We start from the raw sequence: 18,686 nt of genomic DNA, 5'->3' as shown, positions 1-18,686 counted from the left end.
ATTTGACTCAAAGGATATATCGGCTGAGCACGATCATCAGAGTAGGCTACAATTCCTTTATTTAAAGGAAAACTGACATTCCAGTCATCTGATTAGAGTAGAAAAAATAAAGAAAAACAGCTTTCTTTGCTTACCCATAGCCTTCTAAATGGAATAACAGTAAAAGACTTTCAATTTTCATAGTGAAAGACAGGAGGGCTCTTTTAAAAAAAAAAAAAAAGAATTATTTCCTTCTTAAGGAAGATACTGCTAAACAAATTTACAGCCTTCCATTTCTTAATAGCTCATTTTCAAATATATCCATTCTTTTCAAATTAATCTGCTGCATTAAACAAAATTCTCTAAAGATGGTTCAACATATACACTTTTTTTTTTTTTTTTTTAAACATGCACAGGTCAGCTTGTAGTATAGTGACTGTTTTAAGTCAGCTGCCTATGTACAAATGGATACAAACACAGAAGTCAAGCCTGTCCTTTTGTCTGCTAGGATTTATCTTACATCAATTTGCACAGAAGAGCTGATTAAAGGTGGTTAAAGTTATGAATAGTAGCTAAGTAAACCATAAACACAAAGGGGCCCTTTTCTCTCGCAAAGCTGTTATTCCTTCCGTGATGCTGCTGTACATTTTAGCCCGAGTCCCTGCGCCCTTTATAGCATGCCTCAAATCAAAGAATCACGTGAGGGGACACTATGTCCCAGTTTGTTACTGTATTGCCTGCATCAGAGGCAGAGCTACTGCACTTGGTAAAAGGTGCCATTTCCAAGCCAGAAATATTAACTAGAAAAAGTTGAGGCAGATAGCAGAGCTGAGAACTCCACCAAGGCCAACAGTGCACCGTAAATGTGAAGTGCCTCTAGGCAAAGAAAGGCAAGATGTTTCACACCACGCTGTGCAGGAGCACAGCCGAGAAGAACAAATGTTTCCACGGGAAAGCTATACAACTGAGTAGGAAGTATCAGAGGCAGCTGCAGCACTTGTGCTTTTCCCAAACCTCTGACAAAGTGTCTATCGTTGTCTCCCCGTCTTCAGGGTAAAGTATTTGTTTGGTATAAAGGCATACCATATGTATGAGTTGGCTACTAGCCAAGGGATAGGCATTTTCCAGTTCCCTGGAGATTTCTGTTTTGTTTCCTTTATACAGATGCACATTATCAAAGATTTTAACTGTAACAAAGTTCTTCTTCCTTAAAACTTATAAACTAAGCAGTTAGCCTACTTCCTGATAAAGAAGTTACTGTTTCTTTTGAATTAAGCATCTCTCCAAGATAACTCTTTTTAAGAACAATTGCTGGCTTCATAAGAAGAACAGCAGCATCTCCATAACCAATAACAAAATCATCATTTGACCAAAACTTGTATTAAAAATAAGATTTTAAGCTGCATATGATACGTAGCATGAATTTCAGAGCTGCAAGGACTACAGAGTTAGAAGACAGCTTCTTTCTCCACTATCTTCTCACTGATGCAGTCTTTCCAGCAGACTTGTCTCTAGAAGAAATCCACAATTGTTCAAGCAGTTTTGAAAGCCAGATGTATTTCATTTTCGGTATTAACACACACTGCTGATAGTGTTCTACACTATTAATTTAATATGCAAGGGGATTATTTAAACAAATATATCATCATAAAGAAATCTTTATGAAACTCCAAAATCATCATTCATGACAAAGATGCATAGCTCCAGGACATAAAATACATTCCAAAGGAAAAAGATTTACAAAAAGTTGGAAAATGGGGAATGACTTTTGGATACTGCTACAGAAGAACTCTAACATTCTAGTCTTCTCAGCAGCACAAAAAAAAACCCCAAACCACAGAATCCTGTTGAACTGCAAAGCTGTGAGACAGTTTTGACAGTTTTTCTTTCTAGTCCCACACACGCACACACAGAGCTTTCCCACTCTGAAGACTGAGCAGCTCTTCTGTGTCCCTATTAGCATTATCATCTTCTGTTTTCTTGCAGATGCAAATCGGATGTTCCACATTATTTGAACAACATGAGGCATCAAGTGTTAGGCATTCTGAGAGTCATTTGTTATTGCAAGTAAGCTGTTCTACAAAGCTCTGCAGCAGGAAAAAAAAACGTATCGGTAGCGAGGCAGCAGAGTAAGAACTAATACTTGAATGCAAGAGGAAAAAAAACCCAAACAAAAAAAGCAAAAGTGGGTGAAGACCACTAAACCACATCGAATACAAAATACATCTTAGCAAGAATTTTGTAATATAAAATAGAATGTAAATGTTTTTGTTTCCCCAATATGCACCTTAAAATTTTATAGACGCAACTAATGAAATTGTTGAGAAGAGCATTACAAAACCAAGCGTTGTTCTAAATTTTTCTTCATCTTGATGGTCCTGTACTTCCTTAGTTATAACAGAAGAAGAAAAAAGGAAAAAAAAAAAAAAAGTCTAGCCAAACTTAAGTGTAACATCTGCAAAAACACTTCTAATACATAAACAGGTACATTAATTGTTCTGAATAATACTTAGCAATAGCATTTACACACAGGAATAGGCTTTTTGTCCTAACTGATGTCCCAGACAATTTTAGAGGAATGAGAGGAAGTTCATTTGCAGACCTTCTGTTGTCATTTCACCAGGAAATCAGTTCAGGGATAAAAAGAGTATCATGAAACCACAGCAGCCTATTCTAAGTAATCACTTCTCAGATTAGAGACAGTATTTATTTAAATTAAGGGTTATTTACATCCAGATCTTTTATTCATGATTTTCAGGACCACAGTACTGATATACAGAACACAGAAAAGAACAGAATAGTTCTCACACTTAAAAAAATACAAGATATAGTTTTTCTATTAGTCACTACTGATTTCCTCTTATCCCAAGACATAGTCATGTAATCACTGCAATCACATACACTGAAAACCCTTGGGTCTCAAGACTCCTTTTGTCAATTCAGAACCTAGGTTTTTTCCAGACAATCTTTTAACAGTTCTGTAACTCCACAGAATCACAGAATGGTTGAGGTTGGAAGGGACCTCTGGAGACCATCTAGTCCAACCCCCCTGCTCAAGCAGGGTCACCTAGAGCACAGCACATTCCACAGGATCACATCCAGGCGGGCTGTGAATATCTCCAGAGAAGGAGGCTCCACAACCTCTCTGGGTAACCTGTTCCAGTGCTCTGTCACCCTCACAGTAAATAAGTTTTTCCTCATATTCAGATGGAACTGCCTGTGTTTCAGTTTGTGCCCGTTGCTTCTTGTCCTGTTGCTGGGCCAGAAGTGTATTCCAGAATATCTTTGCATGATCTCTGGTTGAGTTTAGTATAAGCTGTCCTGCTCAGATTTCTAATAAAATCTAGCTCTGAAAAAAATCTCAGAGCTAAGTGATCAGCCTATTCAGATATTACATACTGTTTTGCTCACCAGTTCAGTCAAGTACATAGTTTCAGACCCACACACATACAAAAAATTAACATTCCAAAACAGCTCAGTCATTTTGTAGTACCACAATGAACACTAACACAAATAAAAATAGTTCTTCTACAGAGTAAGTCCAAAAAAAAAAAAAAAAAAAAAAAAAAAACCTTATTAGCTTAGAAGGCAGGAGTATTTCACCAGACTTTCCTCTTTAATTTCTAACAGTGTTATAGTACACAAGAAGCAAGCAAATTTACGTTACTCAGTTGGGTTTAGACGACGTGCATCTACATGGAACAGATGTATGTAATATAGTTGCCTTAGCACCAGAGAAAGTTGTGGGAACTTCTACTTGACCACTATTTGCAGACTAGTGTGTAGTGTTCACTCAGCCAGAAAGACAAATGCCCAAGAAAGAAGTTTGGTAAAACATTCCTAATGATCACAGTTGCTGGGAAATGACAGCCAGCATGTTAAAAGGAAACCATTTTTTTTGTGCATAGATGCCAATTTAATTTAGATTAAACCAAGTGTAACTAAACTGTATACTACTGGAGTAAGCTAGATACTATTGATATGTAACACAGATTGGATCATGCATTTAGAATCATACATATATGCAAATAGGTATATACATACACACTGTAAAAAGGTGGTGTACAGGAGATGGAAGCAGGGACAGACTACAAAGGAAGTATTTAGAACCATTACCCAGGCATGTAGGGATGATGTTCAGAAAACCAAAGCACAATTAAAGTTGACATTTGCAAGGAACAAAAAGGGCAAGAGGCGCACTTTCTACTCCCACATTAGTAGTAAGGGGCAAATAAGGAAAATGTGGGCCTATTGCTGAATGAGGCTGGTGACTCAGTGACAGCAGACAGGAACAAGGCCAAGATACTTGGTCTCTTCACCTCAGGCCTTTTTGTCTCCCAGGCCTCCGTGCTTAGACACAGGGTTCAGTGAGTGGAAGAACTACCAGCAGTGGATGTAGATCGAGTCAGGGACTGCTTGTGACAACCTGACCCATAGACATTGCTGGGACCAGATGGGTTACAGGGTGCTGATGGAGCTGGCTGATGACACTGCAAGGCCACTCTATCATCTTTGACAGGTCATAGAGACCAAGGGAGCTCCCCAAAACCTGGAGAAATGCAAATGTTGTACCCATCTTCAAGAAAAAGGCCCAAATGACAATTCAGTAAACTAAAAGCTGGTCAGCCTCACTTTGGTACCCAGGAAAACAAAAAAAAGTGGGTCCTCTTGAAACACCTTTCTGAGCATATGAAGGAGAAGGTGATTGGGAGTTAATTAAGGGTGATTTAAAAGATGACAGGATTTGATTGCTTTCTGTGGAAAAAAATGACTGGATTTGCAGAAAATAGGAACACAGTGGATGTTATTTACCTCACCTTTAGCAAGGCTTTCAAAACTGTCTCCCACAATATTCTTGTATGCAGATTAGTACATTACAGTCTGAACAAGCAGACCACTGGCGGCATTAAAAAAAATGATTGGATGGTTATGTTCACAGGGTAGCCTTTAATGGTTGATGTGTCCTGCTCTACCTAGGGGCTGGAAAGAAATAGAGTAGGCTGGTATACATACTGGGAACTGCCCAGTACAACATATTTATCAGTGATCTGGAATTAGCAACTAAGTGCACTTTTGCGAAGTTTTCAGATGACAAACTGGGGAATGGGGGGAATCAGTCAATACACTCAAGGGCTTGACTGCCAGAGGAACCTAGACAGGCTGGAGGAATGGACTGATAGGAACCTTATGAAATTCAACAAGGCCAAATACAAAGTCCTGTACTTGGGAAGGAAGAACCCCTTGCAATAATAAAGGCCTGGGAGCAGCTCTGTTGAAAGAGACATGAAGGACTGGGTAGACAGAATGATGAACATGAGTCAGCAGTGTTACCCTGGCAGCAAACAAGATCAGTGACATCCTGGGCTGTATTAACAGGAGCATAGCCAGCAGAAACTATCAAGGGACTTATTAGACCATACCTAAAATATTGCATCCAGTTTTGGAATCCCCAAATACAATAAAGCTGTTGATCAGTGGAGTCAGGTGACCAGAGAGCCACTAAGATGGTGAGGGGCTGGAGTACTTGTCCTATGAGAAGCTTGAGAGAACCAGGTTTTTTCAGCTTGAAGAGAGAGTTTCAGGGGATCAAATGGCAGTGGTCTAGTACCCATGAGGATGTTACAAAGATGACAGAGCTATAGGCTCTTCACAGTGGCACATGGTGGAAGAACAAGAGACAATAGCCATAAATTGAAACAAGAAAGGTTCCAACTGAATATAAGGGAGGAACCCCCTTCCCTGCTATGAGGGCAGTCAAGTACTGGAGCAGGTTGCCTAGAGCAGCTGTCATCCTTGGAGGTTTTCAAGATCTGACTGGATAGAGTCCTGAGCAACTCAGTCTGATCTCACAGCTGGCCCTGCTTGAGCTGGGGTTGGACTAGAAACCTCTCAAGGTCCCTTCCAACCTGGATTTTCCTATGATTCTATACTTATAATACTCCAATACCCATTCATACATATACCATTAATGTTTTTCATATTACAGGTGTAAGTACATATGTTCAGCACACCAATTAACTCCAATTAGCCCAATATTCATTAGCTACCCCAGTTCAGCCATGGCTGAATAGGAATCACAACCCAATTGACACATCCAGAATAAAGAGAGTTAAAGAATGTTTCAGGCAAAAAGTCTTTATTATTAAAATTCAAACACTTCTTTACCAGAAGACCAAAAAAATATTCTTCAGTTCTGGATTAGTGTATCTGAACTAGCACAACAATTTTTTTTTTCTTTAAAAGGTTTTTTTATTTTTTCCCCATGCACATCATCTGAACTCACTATACAGCACAACTAACTGAACTGCAAGCTTAACATTTCTACAGAAACCACGTATCAAAATGATAAAAAGTAACAGACTTTGCTTTTTTGAAAATAGACCCAAAACACATTAGAATAAAAAAAAAAAAAAAAAAAAAAAAAAGTTGGGACCATATCTGTGTCCTGAATATTTTCCCATGCTATTCAGCAGGACAGAAACATACTTTAATGGTTTTAGTTCCTCCATTTTTAAGGTCAAAAACAATTTAAGCATCTGAGAAAGATGAGAACTTGAGTTAACAGTACCAAATGAAAAGTATTAAATGGACAGCATAGCTAAATGTAGCTTAGGTTTTTTGTGCAGGCATACCTTATACTTCCAGAAGTCTTGTGATAACCTTACAAAGAGTACTATTAGGTAAGTGCTGACAAACAGTAATCTGAGCACTGCTCTATTCATCTAAGCATATGACTGGTACAGCTTTGCAGCCCAGTCAACACCTCACAAGACCTGAGGATGGAGTTCCAAGTCACAGCCCTGGATGCAGCTGAAGCACGCTGCCAAGACTGGCTGTGCCCTATGAAATGCAGCCTCACCCCCACAGAACACAGGAAAGATGCTGCCTTTTAAAACATTTAATACTTCAAAACATATCATAAATTCTGTCCATCTGACAATCCAGAAGACAACCACAGCTCAGATACACATATCCGAGCTAACTTTTGCACCATTATGTGCTAACAAAGTAGGACTCACTCCAAGCATACTTACCTGGATTAACTGCCAGTCCCAAACTGAAACCTCACAGCATCATGGCCAGACTGAAGTCAACATTCCTGTAGTTTAAAACTAGCCTGCCTGTACCTGCTGCGGATGCTGGACTAAAACATAGTTTCCAGATGCTCTATTTAGCTAGTAAGCCGAAACTCTTCACATCTAACATAACTTCTTTAAAATGTAGTAACTTGCTAACAAAGAATATCAGTCGATAATAAATGTGAATGTTTTGTTTAAAAAAAAAAACCCACAGAAAATGGAATAAAGAACTGTTTACTTAAAAAAAATAGTCTAAAAATTTTGCTACTCAACTCTTAACAAGTGATACAGTTCAAGTGAATAGCTATGGAGGGGGGAAATTACCTGCTCATGTACAAATACCCTAGTCAAACATCAGCATAATAAGTTGCAAGTGTACTACTTTGTGATTCCAGAACTGAATGGCCCCATCAGCTAAAGTAATACTGAATATCCTTTCAGTTTTAGCAGCAGACAGTAATTTTAATAACTGAAGAAGTTACTCTTTTTACATCAAGATGATTTTTCCCCTAGAAGATATGCTTTAGATATATCTAAATATGAGGGCATTTAGGGAAGTCATATAGATTGTGCTATATGTGAAGCTGGTCTCAAAGATGATGTAAGTAATAACCTTTGTACTTAATTCAAAAATAGCATGAGCTAAATAAAGTAAGCTTCTCTTTTTAATGGAAGTGGTAAACATAACATGGCAGGTAAATAAAACTCACCAACCCCTCTTCTCTGCTGCTCTACACCAGAACAATGTTTTTTCTAAGTACTTACTATTAAGGAAGAATTCACACCCTTCTGATGTTAATTTCTAAAAGGTCAGAGTACTACAACCTGAGATTTGTCTCATTGAAAGACTGTAGATCCATGCTCAAAAAACTGTTGTTCTAAGACACAGCACCTCAGTTCACATTTGCTTAATGAGAATAACTGGTATTAAAGGAATTTCCATAAGTTCCCCATAATGCCTTTTTCTTATATTATCTTCCTTATAAATCTTTAGATAAGACAAATGAATAATTTCTCCAGGATAAATCAAAATTAATCCAAGTTTTCCAAGCGAAGATAAATACCACCAGAGAACAAGTTACAGTAAAAATGATACTAATGTCCTCAAGTCCCCACCCCATCTTTGGTTTTTTGGGGGTTTTGTTTGTTTGTTTTAAGAAGAACACTTAAGACTGATCTGGAATTCCCGCTTCAATGAATAGAAGTGTACTTTTGCCCTCCTTAAGCATCAAAGATAAAGATGCTCAAGATAGGCTTCATTTAATCTCTGTAGCAACAACTTTGTTATCTTTTAAGAGGAAGATGTAGCTCCGGAAATAATTACAGTACAAAATTCTAACAGAAGAAAGTGAAGTAAGTGGGCATGTTATTATCTGACTAGAAACAAATGAGTGACAGAGGCAAGCAGCAGGGGTGTGACACTGGAGATCATCAAAAAGGCAATATATTCAAGATTTCATACTTCTCTTCTAAATAATACATAAAACAGTATAATAAAGGAAGTGAGAGCGATGCTGAGAAACATTATAGACTATTTAATGGCCTGAATATGCAAGTCCATTGAACAAATACTGTAGAAACAGCTGCACTTCAAGGATTTTTTTTCCTGTCATGCCAATATGCTTTCTGTTCTCAAAGGACAAAAGAAAACACAGTCTAACAGTTTTACTACTTGACTACAGGGAAAAGCAATACATTGCATTATTTTAAAAGGAGAGTTTAGATATTGAATTAGTTAGATCTATCCACTTCAAATCAAAAGTACTTTATCCATAACAATTTCCCTGTGCTTGACATCAATACAGCTCAATCTGATTCAGACAGAATCCTTATGTGAAAGGCAATAAAAGAAAAGGAATCTGCCTAAGGAGCTGTGCTGCCTTTGCAAAATTAGCTGCAGTACCTGGCTTCATCCACAAGAGGACAGAGCACAGACACCTGCCCATGCATTGTAAGAAAACACTATTAGCATGAAGAAGTCTGATTTCCATTGAGCACACAAGTTCATGGAAGAGAAATCCTTTGAGAATTACTAAACATACAGGAATGGCATCTGGCTTGCAAAGACCCCAAGTCACACATGACTGAAGTTGGGAGACCACTTTCCCTATTCTTATGCTCTTTCTTAAGCATTCACTTTTGGCCACTTCCAGATACTATACAAAGACATAAGAATATTTGATTTAACACAGTAGAGACTCACTTCCATTCAGATAATGGATATCTGAAGAAGTAGTCCCAAAGTGCATGCGTGTTAACACTACACTACAGATGAAAGTTACCTAAGCAAAAACAGTCACTTGAATAAATGAAAATATAATTTGTTTTATTCTGAAAAATTCTTAAGAGTCTTACCACTTAGAAGCCATTGTTAACCACCATGAGCTGTTAGCATACTGCACTTAGGATGGGTCCATCAAGACATTTTCCACACAGAGTCCAACTTGTGCTTTGAGATGCGAGAGTAGACAAAGATGTAAACAGCTACGATTCAGTTGGTATGGAGCCAAATACCAGAAAAAGATCTCCAAACACGGTACTGACGAGTGAAGTATAAAAGGCTGAAAGGAAAAAGGAGAAAAACATAGTCAAACATTAAACATATACTCACTGGAAAGTCAACATTTTCCATTTTAATACTCTAAATCTTTTAATTGAGAAGACATAAACAATAAAAAATTAGATTATAAAGTCTTCAAAATTGTTATTTTACTCAGGTTAGTAATTCAAGTTTTCTTCAAGAAAAGGAGATTGGAATTGACAATGAAGTAGAAACTAGCTTCTCACAAGCATATTGTGCACTTTATGTACGTTCATCCTTTATGTACAGGGTTTTAACTATAGTTATGAACATACTTTGTTAATCATAAATACAATCTCTCCCAAACACAAAACTCTCTGAATCAATATTCTTGACGTTAGTCCTTTTCCTTCTTTTCTGATTTTTGTCAAAAACAACACTTAATTACCCGGCTGGCACTAGGATGTGATCAGAAAAAGAAGCAAGCAGTACTTCAACTGTGCCTCCTTAACAAAGCCCCAAACTTCAGCCTCAGAGCTTCTGGAGATTCCTTTACAACAACAGAAGTTTGTATGCAAGTTGCATACTTGTCGCAACTTGCCTAAGCTGTGAAATTTCTTTTTGTTCTCCTATACCAAACAACAGCAAAAGCACTTTAGTATTTTTCTTAATTGTACCCCAGAGGCAGATCAAGCATTTTTAACTGCTTTTAACAATTCAAGTCTCAACGTGAAGCAGCAATCCACAACACTTGATCATTTAGCTTCTATGAAAATGTATATTTCTTTAAATCATGGCCTGAAAGATTGCGGACACAAACAGACCTGTACACAGAGCATGACTATCAGTGCTGTGACATAACAAGAATGTACTAGTTTTCGGGGGGGGGGGGGGTAAGTTTTGTAACACTGGAAGCAAGCTGACAGGTTATCTATATTGGTAACATACAATATAATTCTGTGGAAGTGGAAGTCAAGATTTTTAAAGGGGTAGCTAGTTATAAAGTAAAACATTTAAAGACATGCTAAATTCCAAGTCTAATGAAAGTGTTTAAGTCCACAGTACGGTGCATCAGATAAGCATCACTTTTCTTCTTCAGACAAATTAGGCCAAGATACTGCAACATGTTTTCTATGCAGCACAAATGTATGGCCCTTTCATCCTGACTACATTAATAAACTGCACTGTTCTTTAAAAAAGAAGAAATGGGGAACAAGACAAAAAACCCTCACACATTTAATGCAACTCTTGCAAAAGCTTACATCCACTCCAGTCTGGAAATGAGCAGGTGAACAGTATTTTAAGGAAATTGAAATGTGGCATGAATATTCTTTCAGTTTTATTAAAAGCAACAAACAGACATTTACCATGACTTATGCCAATATTTTAGTCCACTTTCTCAAGTAAAATGTACATTCATAGATACCTCCTCCATTCTTCCAGTCTAGAGATTTCTTTTCTCATTGTGTCTGGAGCAAACGCATACAGAAATAGCCTATGCTTCTCACACATCCTCATTCTTCACCATTGTTCATTCAATATTTTCCATCACACTACCCAATAGCCCAGCTGCTCAATGGAAGAAAAAAATTGAACTGAAAACTAACTAGGCAAGCAAATGTGTCAGAGCATTAGGACAGGACACTGAAATTTCAGTTCAGTTGACAGAATGTTTGGAAAGACCTGGGGAGAGAGAAAGGCATACAAAAACTCACTTGGTGTTCAAGTTTATTCTGCTGTACATACGGAGCAATAATCAAATTGCAAGTGCTGTCTAGAACTTCAGGCACAGCAAAAGTCCTTACTGACAAAAGCAAAACGAAGTTTTACATCAAGTACTTCATTGATCATTAGGATTAGAAGCTATAAGGTCTCCTACAGAATGAACCAGTCCAGAAAAGTCCAACCAAGGAAAAAAGGCATTGGTAAAGGTAGCAGGAAGGTTGAAAGTCTCCAGCAATTGTGAATGAAGCTTACAGTAACTACAGCATATCACTAGAGGGAAGTTCATTTGGCTTCATTTCCTAAATGGAGATTACAACTTCTAAGTTAAAATGTAACTGTTCTTTATCAGATTTGGAAGTCAAAGGCAACATTCAAGAGAAAGTGTTTGAGGTTCACCCCTATGAAAGGCTTATTTATGAAAAGCTGTGAAGAATACCACAAAACTACATAACAGAGTTACAGTTCAAAGTATAAGAGGCTAGCAATCATAAGGTTTAACAAAATTCAAAGGACAGTGCTGCTAGCCCCAAGGTTTCATACCTAAAAAATTCAAGATTGCTTTAACATCCTAGAATTGCTTCTTAAAGATATGGAAAACAGGTAAAAGTCCAGCTAACCTCAAACCTGCCCTAGCTGTTAAATAATACACAATTTTTGTTATGTTGAACAATAAAAAAAATTTACACAAGCCTCAAGTTTCTTCTATCACAAAGTTATTTTCAAGTTGGTGGTATAATGCTGGCTATAGTGCAAAACTGAACTTTACCTTTTGAGCAGCAGCTAGATTTCCCACAAAAGCACAGTTTTGCCACTGCTAAGTCAAGGAGATGTTAGTACAGAAGACCATTTCCTCTAACTTCAGGAAATGGGATTAACAACAACATTACAGAAAAACAAAGTGCCAATACCTAGGTATAAGAAGATATGTATAACACACCAAATCAGGGTCTTTTATAGGTACAGATCCAAAAGACTTAACAGCATGATACCTCATAAGAGAAACACTAATGTTATTACCCAATTGCTAGAAGTAGTGTATTCCATGCTTTAGCCTCTATGCAAGCTTCAATACACTGTATTTGCTTTTGGAGAAGTAGAAGAAAGGCAAAAATGAATGATACTAGTTTTTAAAGACAGTAATAAAAACAATGATAAATAACTGAACAACCAGCTTAGCAGCAGACACTTACAGAATGGCTTCATAGTTGCTTAAATATTTGGCTGACCTGTACCTTCAGCATTTTGCTGAAGTGCTTGGCTGAATAACTCAGTATCCTTACACTCCTAACATCACACACTACTCCTCGTGATCCCTGGTCCTCTGTCACTTCTCCCCCATCCCCACCCCTGAAGTTACAGTATATGCTGTAAGAGTCCATGCACTGGAGAAACCCATCAGGCTATACGGCAGAAGAGCAGGGCAAGGTACACCCAGATTCCAGCTCAAGGCTCGTGACTACCATCCCTTAAAAAAGGGACAAAAACCCACTATAGCCACACCCCAGTTTTATCATACAATACATTGACCACATTCAAGATCAAGTAAGCAACTCTTCCCCTATATTAGGGATGCTACCAACAAACTGAAAGTTGTGGGGTTTTTTATTTTTTTATTTACTTATTTTTAGGGGCTGCCCCATTCCTCCGACCCCCTTCTTCTGCAATAGCATGTTTGGCCACATTCTAGCTAGCTCAGTGATTGCTTTTCTTTCCAACAAGGGATATTAGTAGTGACAAAAAAAATAACTTTGAGGCATCTCCAAGAACAACAATTTTGAATTTGAGAAACCAATTCTAAGCTAGTCATGCCATAAAACTGGACCTTAAAAGAACAAGAAGGGGGGAAATGAAGCTTCCCAGAGTGAAGTTTTCCAGGTTGCCAATATTCAGGTCTGTCTCCTTTCTTTATGAAAACTCAGCACACAGTTAACAGAAGGGTCTTTTGTTCTTTTTGATCATTGTAACAGTTTTAGGTATACTAATAATTTAACAGATATATAACAACAATATGCTATAACACAAACAAAAAATGGTTACATGATGAACTGAATGTTATTAAATGCTGTCGAGAACTGTGCATGGTGATGTTCCAGTTTACAGTTACTGATCACACATATTTAAGTTGAGGCCATGCAGTACACTTTTTTGATTTCACCTGCAACATCCTTACTGAGCCACGGCTTTGTTTCTGCTCCATGGTCCCACACAACCAGTGAGGCTGGGTGACTGCAGGTCAGTTAACTATGTCTAGCATGGAAGTCACAAAACAGAAGAGAAGCTAGCACCCTCATTGAAAAGAGCAAGCCCTATTTTTTGCCAACCTCCATTAAAACCTGACACTGCAACTACAGGATGTTAAATGACATAGATCAGAGGCAAGAAATTGAGTTAGGTTCAGCTTGTATATTACAGATGTGGAAATGAAATATAGCACTAGTAAGGCAGAAGATCTTGGATTAAGAAGATCTAAGGTGAACCACTGGGGGTGAGGGGAGGAAGGGAAGGATACATCTCAGTCATACAAACACTTCAGAGCACAGCCAAACATCTGCACCTGAGAACAACATTTGTTATGCTGGTCCAACAATTTCCCTTCATGAGACTTATAAATAGCTCTCCATTTATAAACCTACAGACTTCAATTGAAAAGACTCTGATATAATCCTAATTGGTAGTTGAGAGGGATTTAAAAAAACCTTTAGAGGATGGTTGGAAGTCAGCTTTGATGGTAACTTGACCATAACTCAAATATAATACATAAGTATTCTTGCACTTTCCTTTGCTTAGTTAGCAGGAAAAGGGACCATGAGAAGTATGTGAATCATGAATTACCTCTGCTGGAACAGTACCAAATAACCTGTCTATTCTTTAAATTCTGGTGGTAACTTGTTCTCTCTTGGAATCTCATTTCAGCCTATTAGAAAGGTGTGAAAACCAAAATTGTGTTTGTCATAGCATAGTGGATATTTCCAACAAGCCATAAGAGCCTTCAAGCCTCTCAAATAATCCTCTTAAAAACTTAATTTACTAATGCCACACCAGCGCCTTCAGAAACCAGAGTGATACAGAACTTTCTCAGCTATACCTCCCCTTGGTGTTAATGTACTCTGCCTCCCATCCCTATCCCTCCTCTTTTCTAATGGTGGCAGGGTTTAGAAGAGTGTTTCTTCAGTTGTAACAGAACTGAAGATTGAACTGATCTTGGGCCCAATAAAAAAAGTGACCTTAGTTATGCTGCATTATAACAGCTATTGCAAAGGGACATTAAGACAATACTGGGTCTAAATCTCTGCAAAGGAAAACAAGTATTTCTGGGCTGTTTTTCAAGAAACTGCAAAGCAAGACTGTCCAATCTGCAAGTGATCTGCACAGAATTACAGATTAAGAGAAATTATAGCTCTCTTCTGTTAGTGCCACAGGTCACAAGCAACCTGTATACTAAGACTACCTCAAATAGTTGTTGCTTCCCCAGGGGGAAAAAAACCTAAAATTAAGTCCGTGCCAGCACTACTTTATAAACTTTACAGACCAACATTTCAGAGGGAAGAAATAAGTACAACTCCAACTTGCCTAATCTTACTCCACCTTGAGATTTATGGTCATTTTTTCTTTGTATTTAGTATGCACTAGGGAGAAGTGGCAGACCATAACCAATGGCAGTCATCATCTCCCTCAGATGTATTGCTACCTACAACATTAAAATAATGCACCTAGATTCTTACACCGTAGTCTCTCCTACTAAAGCTCTCACAGCCATTGCTCTAAACATCATCACTTACCACATCTACAGTAAAAAAGTCTCAGCAATGAAAAAACCATCAAGAACTTTCATAAATGTGCAGTGCAGGCAAAGAGGCCTGAAATTTAGCCCTACCACCACAAAAATACAAGCATAAACAGTGCCTGTCTGATGGCCCATTCACAGATTTTGAATAACATGCTATAATGCCAAAGTTTGATCATGAGGTACAGTAAGAAAAGTGTTCTCAAGTGTTTTAAAATAAGGTTCTTTTTTTCCTGGCAAAGCAGAGGTCCAAAAGTATTATACAAAAGCACTAATTAAATACATCTGCATAACAGTAGGTTAAGACTATCAAATTCCATCCCCAAGTCAATTCTATTCATTCTGTGCTTATAACCACCTAGCTTTCTGTTCCCAGGCTTGCTTTCCACTACTTCTCACCTTTACCAGCTCATTCTATAGTTACTCATCTATTAATTCTGCAGGTAGGCACACGTACACCTGCATATACATACCAAACAGACACATCAACTCCATCTGAACGAAGATCTTTTACCTCTAGTTTTATATGCAAGAGACACCACCATGTAGGTTCAAATGGAAAAAAAAAATACTGCGGAGGCAGAAATGAGAACTGTAATATGCAAAGAGAAGAGAAAGCAGAGGTGGAATGAATGGATCATCAGCATGGGGTATATGTACACAGAAACTGAAGGAACAGGCAGAAGGGTAGCAGGACCTCTGCATATACAGTAAGTGAAGGAGAAGAGTTGCAATATCAGGGCAAAGATGTCAGCAAGCTCTACCTTAGTGCCACTTCTCCTGAGACTCATTCCCATCTCCATCTAGGGATGAGTTGGGGTATCCAGAAGTTCTCCGAGAGTCACTGCAACAGCACTGGCCATCGCAGGACCAGCTCATCTGCCCACTCAAGAGAATAAACCAGGCAGTAGTCATGGTGCACAAAACTGCAGTTCAAGCTTTTTGGATGACATCTTTTCTTGGATGATGCCTACAGAGGCAGAAGTCTTACCACTTTTGTTTTAAAGCACTCTATTAACCTCACCAGCGTCGGCCAGAAGATTACATTAGTTTGAGATTGGACAGAATTTGCAGGATCTTAATATGCTCAGCTGTCATAGCCAGAATCATAACAGTTCTTGATTTAGCACAAAACCAGAAGTGTTGTTGATAAGGTCCATTCTTATGCAAGACAGATAAAAATAAATGGGAACACTTCTCCCTATCTTTCATGGTTAACTTCTTCACAAAAAGGTAGGTCTGGTGAGTCTCTCTCTGCACAGGTATACTGTTAAGCACAAGTCTCCTTTAAGGCATGGTGTTTACAAACATAGATGTCTCTTCATTTTGCAGTGTAGCATTACTGGAGAAATGAAATTATAATTTAAATAGCAACTGCAAATACAAGTTCCAGAGGACTGGTTTTGTCTTAACATTCTCTAGCCTTATGCTGTAAATATTCCCATACCGAATTCTTTAAAAATTGTGCTCCTTTTATTCTGTTTTAGGACTCATTTCCAATCTCGCACCTTGAATCACCAGAGCCCTATATTTTGAATCAAATACAACAAGCCATCTGTATTTGTAGTTTTCACCACTCCCCAGCTCTTATTTTATAAACATACCCAACATTATATTTCATTACTCCAAACAATCTTAACTGAATAGGACTCCCAAGAAGCACACAATCATTGCTTACTACAAAAACGAGTGGCAAAAAAAATACACACACAGACAGAGCAGTAAGTCTCCTGTGAAAGGCTACACAAGAGGGATTGAATATTGCAGAGCAGGTCTTGTCTGGTTCTCACAGAGATCTTTTTAGTACTGTCTGGCCTCTAAAAAATGGTGTCTGATCTTGCTTTCCATTTTTCTCCCCTGCATATTCACACATTGCCAGTAGAATCTTTTAGCTCCTCAAATACTTTCTGCATGAATATCACTAACACCTCTCCCCCCATAATCTAAACCTTGGCAGGCACAAGGACTGGTGGCAACACTGGTGCTGTATTCAGCAAATAATGCTGTGTTTGATCTGTATCTTCTTGTTCCATTTAACTAGATGCAACATACTTAAGCAGTATTTTTTGTTATAAATTGCAGCTTATGAAGACAGACCTGAGAAACTCTGGGAGGACTGAGGAAAAGAAAATATCTTAGGATCATATTTCTGTTAATATTTCTGTTAAAAGTATTAGCAGACCTCCAGAAAAGCCCACTGAAACCGTCTCTGGAATGCTTTAATACAATTCTGGCCATACATGCTAAAAACACTAGTCCATATAAGAAAAAAGGCAAAGATGGCACTCTAGGATGATCAAGGAAATAGAAAGCATCTCATCTAAGGGAGTCTGGTTTACCAAAATCATATTATTATTCTCTAGAAATATATTGAGGATAAGCGAACACTAGAAAGGAAGAAGAATCACTATTTAAGCTGAAGAATAATGTTGGTAATATCAAGTGACACAAACTGCTATTAACATACAATCTGAAAATTACAAATACTCCTAAGCATCACAGTAATTTTAGTCTGAAGCAGTCTTCCAACAGTAAGATAACAAAACAAGCTTCGTGTATCTTGTCATCTCACGAAACTTCAGTAAAAAATAAAAATAGAGACTACATGAGAAAGAACACACACTGAGTCAAGAGTCCTTTCCCATTTTCTGAAGGGGAAGAGGAAAGAAGAAAACAGGTCACTGTGCTGACTCCACAGCGAAGACTGCCAGCAGTAGCACAAGAGTGTGCATGTCAAAAGTTTCAAGAAGTCTCCTACTACAAATTCTACCCAAAAGCCAACTATTTGAGATTAATCTAGCCCCAGCTCCGAAAAAGAGTATGGTTCATTTACATTCTTACAGATCATCTGTCAAGGCACTGGAATGCTGGAAGAAAGATACTCCAGTAGTGGAGATCTGTGCAAATTCCAAGCAGGAGATTAACTTTATCTATCATCATGAACTGTAAAAAGCAACTTACATTGTTCATATTGACAAGGGCAAGAATACTTATGGAAGAACAAGTCATTAAAACCCAGAAACTTACACTAAGAGCTTCTGGGCACTAGGCCACTGTATCAGACCAAATATTTAGACATTTAAGCAAACCTCAAACTTAAAATCCATTTTTAAATATTTGTTCATCTTTCATTTTTGCCTGCAAAAAATAAATCATTTTCAAGAAGTAGGGATGAATATAAAAGTCCCCTCAAAACCAAGCCACATCAAGAACAGATATTATTGTTTGATTTGTTTGAGTTATTTTATTCCTTTTTGACAGGAAGTGTCCAACACTGTCACTGGAATCTACCTAAAACCACATTCTGTCATTCTTGCTGGGAGGCGGTCATGACAGAGGGAATTAGGGATTATAACAGATTTGGGGGAGGGAAGGGAAGGACAGGACAATACAACATATAGTTCTGTCTTTTAAGATGCTGGTTTATATAATACAACATAGATATTTTTAATGTTTGTCAGTTAATTTTTTCAGTAAGTGAGCTAAATACTAGAAAGAAAGAACAACTCATTTTAATCAATAAAAAAAGGCAGAACCAACCCTACATGAATACATCTGGCTAACATATATTACTTGGATTCACTGGGATTTGGAGTGA

The 18,686-nt window shown here is 37.9% G+C and overlaps 1 protein-coding gene across 2 annotated transcripts in view; it reads right to left on the bottom strand.

The window, feature by feature from the left end:
* Positions 1-18,686, bottom strand: part of FRYL (FRY like transcription coactivator) — a 183,405-nt gene that overhangs the window by 161,536 nt on the left and 3,183 nt on the right. For both annotated transcript variants that reach the window (XM_064511175.1, XM_064511176.1), the window contains exon 2: positions 9,414-9,619. The gene's annotated coding sequence lies outside the window, so the exon portion shown is untranslated. The remainder of the gene's footprint in view (positions 1-9,413; positions 9,620-18,686) is intronic.

This window comes from Dromaius novaehollandiae, chromosome 4, assembly GCF_036370855.1.
Source record: "Dromaius novaehollandiae isolate bDroNov1 chromosome 4, bDroNov1.hap1, whole genome shotgun sequence".
NCBI classification, from domain to species: domain Eukaryota; kingdom Metazoa; phylum Chordata; class Aves; order Casuariiformes; family Dromaiidae; genus Dromaius; species Dromaius novaehollandiae.
This window is presented reverse-complemented; position numbering and strand designations above follow the sequence as displayed.